This window comes from Rhinopithecus bieti, unplaced genomic scaffold, assembly GCF_001698545.2.
Source record: "Rhinopithecus bieti isolate Rb0 unplaced genomic scaffold, ASM169854v2 scaffold_30337, whole genome shotgun sequence".
NCBI classification, from domain to species: domain Eukaryota; kingdom Metazoa; phylum Chordata; class Mammalia; order Primates; family Cercopithecidae; genus Rhinopithecus; species Rhinopithecus bieti.
In genome coordinates, this window is record NW_016813238.1 from 27,341 (window position 1) to 37,189 (window position 9,849).

At 44.1% G+C, this 9,849-nt stretch overlaps 1 pseudogene; it reads right to left on the reverse strand.

The window, feature by feature from the left end:
* Positions 1-3,579: 3,579 nt before the first annotated feature.
* On the reverse strand, positions 3,580-4,343 carry LOC108512582 (40S ribosomal protein S4 pseudogene; annotated as a pseudogene).
* Between the last annotated feature and the right edge of the window lie 5,506 nt (positions 4,344-9,849).

The following is a 9,849-nucleotide window of genomic DNA, read 5'->3' on the forward strand; positions in this document are numbered from 1 at the left end:
AGACGGAAGTGGTGAACATCAGTCAGATTCTAGATTTGAGTGGCAGAGTCCAGAGTCTATTAATGAAGTCTATGTGAGCTGTGTGGTACAGAGAAGAGTCGCGAATAGCTTCGAATTTTTTGTTTGTTTGCTGGTTTGTTTTTTGAGACAGTCTTACTCTTTCTCCCAGGCTGCAGTGCAATGGCATAATTATGGCTCGCTGCAGCCTCGACCTCCCTGGCTCAAGTCCTCCCACCTTAACCTCCCAAGTAGCTGAGACTACAGGCGTGTGCCACCACGCCTGGCTAACTTTTATTTTTTGTATTTTTTATAGAGACAGAGCTTCACTGTGCTGCCCAGGCTGATATAGAACTCCCGGGCTCAAGCCATCCTCTCACCTCGGCCTCCCAAAGTGCTGGAGTTGCAGATGTGAGCCGCCACACCCGGCTGCTTTGAAGTTTTTGACCTGAGCAACTGAAAGAATGTAGTTGCCATGTACAGAGGTATAAAGAGGCATGGAAAGAGCAATGTGGTGGCGTCAGGAGTACAGTGTGGGACATACTGAGTTTGAGATAACCGTGGGATATCCAAGTGGGATGTAAGGAGACAAGTGATCAACAAGCCTGGAGCTCAGGGGAGAAGTCTGAACAGGGGATACAAAGTTGAAGTTTCCATGATTTGAGAAGATATTTCCATTATTAGAAATGATAGTTAAGGCCAGGCGCTGTGGCTCAAGCCTGCAATCCCAGCACTTTGGGAGGCCGAGACGGGCAGATCATGAGGTCAGGAGATCGAGACCATCCTGGCTAACACGGTGAAACCCCGTCTCTACTGAAAAAACAAAAAACTAGCTGGGTGAGGTGGCGGGCGCCTATAGTCCCAGCTACTTGGGAGGCTGAGGCAGGAGAATGGCATAAACCCGGGAGGTGGAGCTTGCAGTGAGCTGAGATTCGAGCACTGCACTCCAGCCTGGACGACAGAGCGAGACTCCGTCTCAAAAAAAAAAAAAAAAAAAGAGAGAAATGATAGTTAAAGACTCAAGGCTAGGTATGATCACCAAAGGAGTGAGTGCAGACAGAGAAAAGACCTAAGGTCTAAGCCCCGGGGCACTCCAGCAGTTAGAATTGGGGGAAAGATGGCCAGGCATGGTGGCTCACGCCTGTAATCCCAACACTTTGAGAGGTCAGTGTGGGCAGATCACTTGAGGTCAGGAGTTCAAGACCAACCTGGCCAACACGGTGAAACCCAGAATCTACTAAAAAATACAAAAAAATTAGCTGAGTGTGGTGACACGTGCCTGTAATCCAAGCTACTTGGGAGGTTGAGGCAGGAGGATCACTTGAACCTGGGAGGCGGAGGTCACAGTGAGCCCATATCATGCCACTGCCCTGCAGCCTGGGCGACAGAGCGAGACTCCATCTAAAATAAATAAATAAATGAAATATAGTTGGGGGGAATAAAGAGAAAAAAGCAAAGGACTCTGAGGAGTGACCAGTAAAGTCGAAGGAAACCCAAGAGAGTGGCCTGTGTAAAGCCAAGTGGAGGGAGTGACGAGCTTCGTCCAATGCTATTGGAGTGTCAAGTACCATGAGCAAGTGAACTGAACACTGGGTTCAGGTGCAGGGAGGTCACTGATGACCTTGACATGAGAGGTATTGGAGGAGTGGTGGAGGTGATGCCCCACTGGAATGGGAGGAGAACTGGAGACAGTGAAGATGGTTAACTCAAGGATTTGGACTATAAACAAAGCAGAGAAATGGATGGTAATTGGAGAATATGGTGCAATGAAAGGAATTCACTCATCATTCATGTAAGCTAATGGGAATATTCCAGTAGAGAAGGAAATATCGGTTGATGGTGCAGGAAAGAAAAGAGGGAATTGCTTCAGTAGTTCCTTGAGAAGGCAAGAGGGGAAAGGATCTGGTGCCTGGTCAGGGGCGGCCTCAGACAGGAGCCAGAAAGTCCATCTACAGTGACAGGAGCAGCATGCATGGGCATAAAGGCAGGAATGTGGGTAGATGTGTCTCACTATGCTCTGGCCCTCCCCGCTGCACTGCTGATCAGGCAGGTTGTAATTACCGCTCTGTGTGTCTGCATGTGTCTCCAAGACCTACGAGAGAGAAAGACCATGTAGGTCAACATCGCACCTTCAGTGCCCAGGACAAAGCCTGGTGCAGAGCAAGCACTCAACAAGTATGGTGAATGGCTCCATGCAAAACGAGACAATCTTGATTTTACCTGGCAGACATTAAAAAACCATAAAAGTAGAAATTGTAATGCAATGTGGCAATGGCACAAGACAAAACAGACAGATCAATGGAATAGAATTTAAAAACTAAAAAATGCCAGGTGCAGTGGCTCACGCCTGTAATCCCAGCACTTTGGGAGGCCAAGGTGGGTGGATCACTTGAGGTCAGGAGTCTGAGACCAGTCTGGCCAACATGGTGAAACCCTGTCTCTACTAAAAATACAAAAAGTAGCTGGGCATGGTGGCACATGCTTGTAATCCCAGCTACATGGGAGGCTGAGGCAGGAGAATCACTTGGACCCAGGAGGTGGAGGTTGCAGTGAGCCGAGATCACACCACTGCACTCCAGCCTGAGATACAGAGTGAGACTGTCTCAAAAAAAAAACAACAAAAAATAAAAAACAAACAGGCCCAGCACAGTGGCTCACGCCTGTAATCTCAACACTTTGGGAAGCTGAGGCAGGAGGACTGCTTGAGCCCAGAAGGTGGATGCTGCAGTGAGCCGTGATTATGCCACTGCATTCCACCCTGGGCGACAGAGTGAGACCCTGTCAATAAGCAGTAATGGCATAAAATGCTTAATAAATGCTGTCAATACAACCTGATACAATAATACAAATATTCAGGAAAAATAATGTTTGCTATGTCATACCACATGCAAAAATGAATCACCAGCCGGGCATAGTGGCTCACGCCTATAATCCCAGCAATTTGGGAGGCCGAGGATCACTTAAGAGCAACAGTTCAAGACCAGCCTGGCCAACAAGGTGCAACCCCACCCCCAATCCATCTCTACTAAAAATACAAAAATTAGCTGGATGTGGTGGTGAGTGCCTATAATCCCAGCTACAAAGTGCTGGGATTACAGGCATGAGCAACTGCGCCCAACCAGAAAGTGGTTTCTTGAGATAAAATCTGTTCCCGGTGAAGATGCTATGAACATTGTTGAAATGATGGCAAAGGATTTCAAATATTCTATAAACATAGTTGATAAAAAGGTGGTAGGGTTTGAGAGGATCAACTCCAATTTTGAAAGAAGTTCTATATGCAATGCTATCACACAGCATTGCATGCTACAGAGAAATCTTTTGTGAAGGAGTCCATCGATGCGACAAATTTTGTTGTCTTATTTTAAGAAATTGTCACTCTAGCCTTGCGACAACTGCCCTAATCAGTCAGCAACCATCAATCTGAAGGCACGACCCTCCACCAGCAAAAAGATTATGACTCACAGAAGCCTCAGATAGATCGTTAGCACTTTCTAGCAATAAAGTATTTTTACTTATTTTTTTAATCATGCCATATTAATTTTAATTACATACAAAGATCTAACATGCCACCCACAGACCATTTCACCCACTGCTCTGTGGCTGCAGTCTCTTGTCTCTCCCTTCAGCAATGGTGAAGCGGACACCCTTTCCTTGGGGAAGAGGAATCCATGGTTTGTTGCCCTTGTCAATAACAAAAATGATGGAAAAGCTGTTGCTGTTGGCATCTTTCACGTGAATCATGTCAAAAGATACAGGGTGCCTCTCTCTATTGGTGATCACACCAATTCTTCCCCAGTTAGCACCTCCAGTCACCAAACACAGGTTACCAGTGTTGAACTTCAAAGCAGTGATCTTGCCAGTCTCCAAATCAATCTGAATGGTGTCATTCACCTTAATGAGGGAATCAGGGTGGCGGACAGTGTGAACATCGTGAATCACCAGGTGAGGGATTCCTTTTGTGCGCACAAAGATTTTTCTCATTTTGCATAACTTGTACTTGACTTCCTCAGGTGTAATAGGATGTACAGCAAAGCGACGATTGATGCCATAGATCAGACAGAAATCCTCTCCCATCTTGTCCATGCTGATGACATCCATAATCCAGTAGGGTAGGTTTTATCAGTTCGAATCTTGCCATCTACCTTAATGAACCACTGCATGCAAATCTTCTTTACTTCATCTCCTGTCAAGGCATACTTAAGTATGTTCCTCAGGAAAATATGAGGGAGACACTTTCTCAGCTTGTGGGGATCAGTGGATGGACGAGCAGCAAACACACCGGTCAATTTATCCAGCATCCAATGCTGTGGAGCTGCTACCCACTTCAGATGCTGCTTGGGACCGAAAGCCACAGCTGTAATAGGTTCAGAAAGAGGACCTCCCATCTTCTAGTGCACATAGAAACTGGGAACCAATAAAGTATTTGTACATCAAGGTATGTGGGCCAGGCGTGGTGGCTCACGCCTGTAATCCCAGCACTTTGGGAGGCCAAGACGGGTGGATTACTTGAGGCCAGGAGTTTGAAACCAGCCTGGCCAACAAGGCGAAACCCCGTCTCCACTAAAAATACAAAAATTAGCCAGGCGTGGTAGTGCACACCTGCAGTCCCAGCTACCCTGGAGGATAAGGGTGGAAAATTGCTTGAATCCAGGAGGCGGAGGTTGCAGTGAGCCAAAATCATACCACTGCCCTCCAGCCTGGGTGACAGTGAGAGACTCCATCACAAAAAAAAAAATGGATAAATATATGAAAGAACATTTATTGTATTCGTCTATTCTCCTACTGTTATAAAGAAATACCTGAGACTGGGTAATTTATAAAGAAAAGAGGTTTAATTGGCTCACGGTTCTGCAGGTTATACAGGAAGCATAGCAGCCTCTGCTTCTGGGGAAGCCTCAGAAAGCTTCCAGTCATGGCAGAAGGCAAAGGGGGACGGAGGCATCTCACATGGTGGCAACAGGAGCAAGAGTGAGGTTGGGGAGGTGCCACACATTTTAAACAACAGGATCTCTCCAGAACTCACTATCATGAGGACAATATCAAGAGGAAATCCAGCCACATGAGCCAATCACCTCCTACCAAGGCCCCACCTTGAACACTCATGATTACAATTCGACATGAGATATGGGTGGTGACACAGATCCAAACCATATCAGCTATAGTAATAATAAAATTGCAAATTCAAATAACTTGATTCAAGTCTTGCAATGCCCCCAGTATTTTGGGTGGCTGAGGCAGGAAGATTGCTTGAGCCTAAGAGTTTGAGACCAGCCTGGGCAACATAGGGAGATGTCACCTCTATAATAAATTTAAAATAGGAAACTACAATCTTCTTCACTCCCTGCTCCTTTAACTTGCTCTGTTTTTTCTTAACTATAGCACTTTTTGCTTTCTAATATACTAAAGGATTTACTTATTTATAATATGTATCGTGTATGTACATGTCCTCCACTCAAATATAGGTTTCATGAGATCAGAGGTTGTTTATTCAGTAATCTATCTCAAGCACTGAGAATATGCCTGATACATGGTTAGCAATCAGTATCTATGTGTTGAATGAATGCAGCAGATTGACAAAAAAATAATAGCCACAGTAGGCAAGAGTATGAACAGTCAGACTCGTGTACTGTTAACAAGAGGGTAAACTGATTAAATGAACTATACACATTCATACTCGAAAATACTAAACAACCACTGAAAGTGATGTTGTGCAGTTTGGCAAAATACAGTTATACTCTGTTCCCCAGGCTGGAGTGCAGTGGCGCAATCACCGCTCCCCACCGTTTGGACCTCCTGGGCTCAGGTGATCCTCCCGCATCAGCCTCCTGAATAGCTGGGACTACAGGTGCAAGCCACCATGCACTGTTAATTTTTTTCATTTTTTTTTAGAGATGGGGCCTCACTAGGTTGCCCAGGCTGGTCTTGAATTTAGAACTTTTTAGTAAAGCTCCCATCATATTATCATGGGAATAATGCAAATTATAAAATAGCATGTACAGTTTGTTTCCAAGGAAAAAGTGCATACAACAAAATCTTATCTATGAGGTGAGATTACAAGTTGTTTTTGTTGTTATTGTTGTAAGACAGAGGCTCGCTCTGTCACTCAGGCTGGAATACAGTGGCACCGTCCTAGCTCACTGCAGCCTCAAATTCTTGGGCTCAAGCAATCCTCCTCCCTCAGCCTCTTGAGGAGCTGGGACTACAGGTGTGCGCCACTGTGCCCAGCTAATTTTTTTATTTTTTGTAGAGACAGGGTCTTGCTATGTTGCCCAGTCTGGTCCCAAACTCCTGGGCTCCAGCAATCCTCCCACCTCAGCCTCCCAAAGTGCTGGGTTTACAGGTGTGAGCCACTGCATCTGGCCTGCCATATTTATTTTCTACAATGAATATGTATTAGATGTATAGCAAGCAAGGGAAACATTTTTTAAAAGAAGAAAATAGAAACTACCTGGTTAATACACATAGGCTTTCCTGTTTTAACAAGGATATCGGAAGAGTAAGAACATATTTTAGAAGATTCACTCTGCAGTTACATTAAATGGAAACTAGCAAGCAAAGAGAGATGGGTAACCAAATGTAGGCTATTTAAATGTCCTCTCTATTGTCTGTAGTTTTAAATTGCAAAAGTAAAAGTGTGTATAAAATAAATTGTATGAAAGTTTCCGGATTAAAAAGCCCATTCTCTTCTCAGCAAGACCGGGATATTCTTATGGAACGAAATTCACAAATTCTGACCATCCTTGAAGCCAAACTCAAGCCCGCTGGCCGCACACGAATCTGCCTGTTACTCCTTAATAAGACAGGAGTTCCTTTGGGCTTGGGCTGGGGTCAAATGGTTCTGTGTGAAAGCCACCCATTCCTGCCAATCACACAACCCCTGGAAACAGCACGGCTTGTTGTGAAAATTAATTCAGGGAGCTTAAACACCACCAAACAGAATAGTTTAAAAAGAAAAGAAAAAAAAATCCCTGCGGTTTAGAAAATTCTAGATGCATTATGACTCTTCGGTATGAGTCCCAGGCTATATGCATTATACCGGCAACACCCGGGAAAACATAAGATGTCTTTTTTAATCCATCAGATAATTACACCGACTACAAGGATATTTTGGCAACTACTAGAAAATACTGCCCTCTGGTGTTAAAGTCATTCCACACTGATTAACATAACAAAAGGAAAAAAAGAAAAGCCTTTCTTAAACACAAAACCACTACCTTCAGGGACTTACGTTTTACTTGCAAAAAAGCTGAACACAAAATCCCAAAGGATTTTACGGGTATATATTGTGGACACCTTCCCCATTGTGCCTGGAAAATACCTACTAACGTTATTACAAGCTGTCTCAATAACGTCAGAGGATCTCCTCTCCAAGAGCTATATTCAGCTGTCTCTTGAACAAAACAAAACCAAAAAGTACTTTCAAGAGCTTCTGTGGGGGAGAAGTTTCTGGAAAATAAACTAAAGATTATTTTCACAGAAAATTTTCTACTAATCCTGGTAGAAAGAATAGAAAGAAGAGCAATATTACGATATTCTATGTATTATAGAAGTCTTTAAAATGTGAGACAATTTTATGAAAACAAAATAGCCACATGAATAAAGAAACTGGCAATCACTGGTTATATACTGATCATCTTATTCCTGCTTAAAAGTACTTCAAGAATAAGATAGAAAGGAGGTTCTGTCATAGCTCTCCGCTATAAGAAAATAAAACTTTACAAGGGCAGGGCGTGCCGTTCTGATGTTACACACACAAGAATTGCATGCACAAATTCGGCAGTCTTGGCTGGGCATGGTGGTTCACACTTGTAATCTCAGCGCTTTCAGGCCAAGGACACCATGCCCAGTTTTTTTTTTTTTTTTTTTTCAGATGGGATCTCATTCTGTCTCCCAGGCTGCAGTGCAGTGGCGCGATCTTGGCTCACTGCAATCTCCACCTCCTGGGCTCAAGCAGTTCTCCCACTTCAGCCTCCCTAGTAGCTGGGACTAAAGGTGCCCACCATCATTCCTGGTTAATTGTTTTTTGTATTTTTTGGTAGAGATGGGGTTTCACCATGTTATCCAGTCTGGTCTCGAACTCCTGAGCTCAAGAGATCCGCCTGCCTCGGCCTCCCAAAGTGCTGGGATTATAGGCGTGAGCCGCCAGGCCCAGCCCATAATCTTTTGTAGAGATAAAGCCTCCCTGTGTTGCCAATAAAAGAAACCAAAGTTCCGTGGAGAAATGGCTGATTCTAAGACTAGGGCAGGAAACACACAGGATAAGCCCGGAGCACCTACTAGTACCAGAAAGTAGGAAAGTGCTCAAAATAGACAAACCAAAAACAAGCCCACATCAGTGGGGAGATGTCAAAGGCTCACAGGATCCAACTGAAAGAGATCCCAATAGTCAAAGCTGGAACAACTTGAGTAAGAAAATAAAATAGATTGGATCATAACCCAAAGCATGGAATAAACACTCATGAGTCCACACTGATATTAACAATTGCAGGTCTCCTTCCGCATCCACTGCAAATTGGTTCCAGGACCCCCATAGATACCAAAAGCCATGGATGTTCAAGTCCTTTATATATAATGGTATCATATTTGCACATTACCAGCACACATCCCCCTGTACACTCTAATTACATTTAGATCACTTATAATAACTAATACAATAGCTATGTAAATAGCTGTTCTACTGTGTTGATTGTTTTATTTATTTATTTGGGTTTTTTTTGTTTTTGTTTTTGTTTTTTGTTTTTTTGAGATGGAATTTTGCTCTTGTCACCCAGGCTGGAGTACAGTGGTGCCATCTTGGCTCACTGCAACCTCTGCCTCCTGGGTTCAAGTGATTCTCAGTCTCAGCCTCCTGAGTAGCTGGGATTTCAGGCACTCGCCACCATGCCTGGCTAATTTTATATTTTCAGTAGAGACGGGGTTTCACCATGTTGGCCAGGCTGGTCTCAAACTCCTGACCTCAGGTGATCCACACGCCTCGGCCTTCTAAAGTGCTGGGATTACAGGCGTGAGCCACTGTGCCTGGCCGGTTTGTATGATTTTTTACTGGGTTTCTTTCCCTAATATTTTTGATCTGTGGTTGGCTGGATCCACAATGTGGAATCAGAGAATACAGAGGGCTGAGTGTAGAAGGGGAAGAAGAGACCTGTCTCCCACAGGGAAGAAGTTCAACGAATTCTCACAGATACTCCACCCCCACAGAGGTGGAGCATAACTCCTCACTCCTGAAGTGTGGCCTGCATGTAGTGACTTCCTTCCAAACACGGGAGAAGAGTAAATTTACAGTGGAGAAACCTGACCAACACTGCCTCTGGCAGGTGATCAAGGTCAACGCCAACAGTGATAAGTTATATTGATAGTATATTGTAATGTATAGTATTATAGTATATATAGTAATATATAGTATAGTATATATTGATGCACTACATCATGACATGAGTTATATCATTATAATTATGGTGAGTTGTATAATTATTTCATCATATATTGCAATGTAATCATAATAGAAATAAACAGCACAATAAATACAAAGCACTTGAATCATCCCCAAACCAACCCTCAACCCCCACCCTAGTCCATAGAAAAATTGTCTTCCAGTCCAGCATGGCTCACACCTGTTATCCCAGCACTTTGGGAGGCCAAGGTGGGCAGATCACTTGAGGCCAGGAGTTCAAGACCAGCCTGGCCAATATGGCGAAACCCCTTCTCTGTTAAAAATACAAAAATTAGCTGGAAGTACTGGCACACACCTGTTATCCCAGCTACTCGAGAGTCTGAGGCACAAGACTGACTTGAACCCAGGAGGAGGAGGTTGCAGTGAGCCAAGATGCGCCACTGCACTCCAGCCTGGGCGAC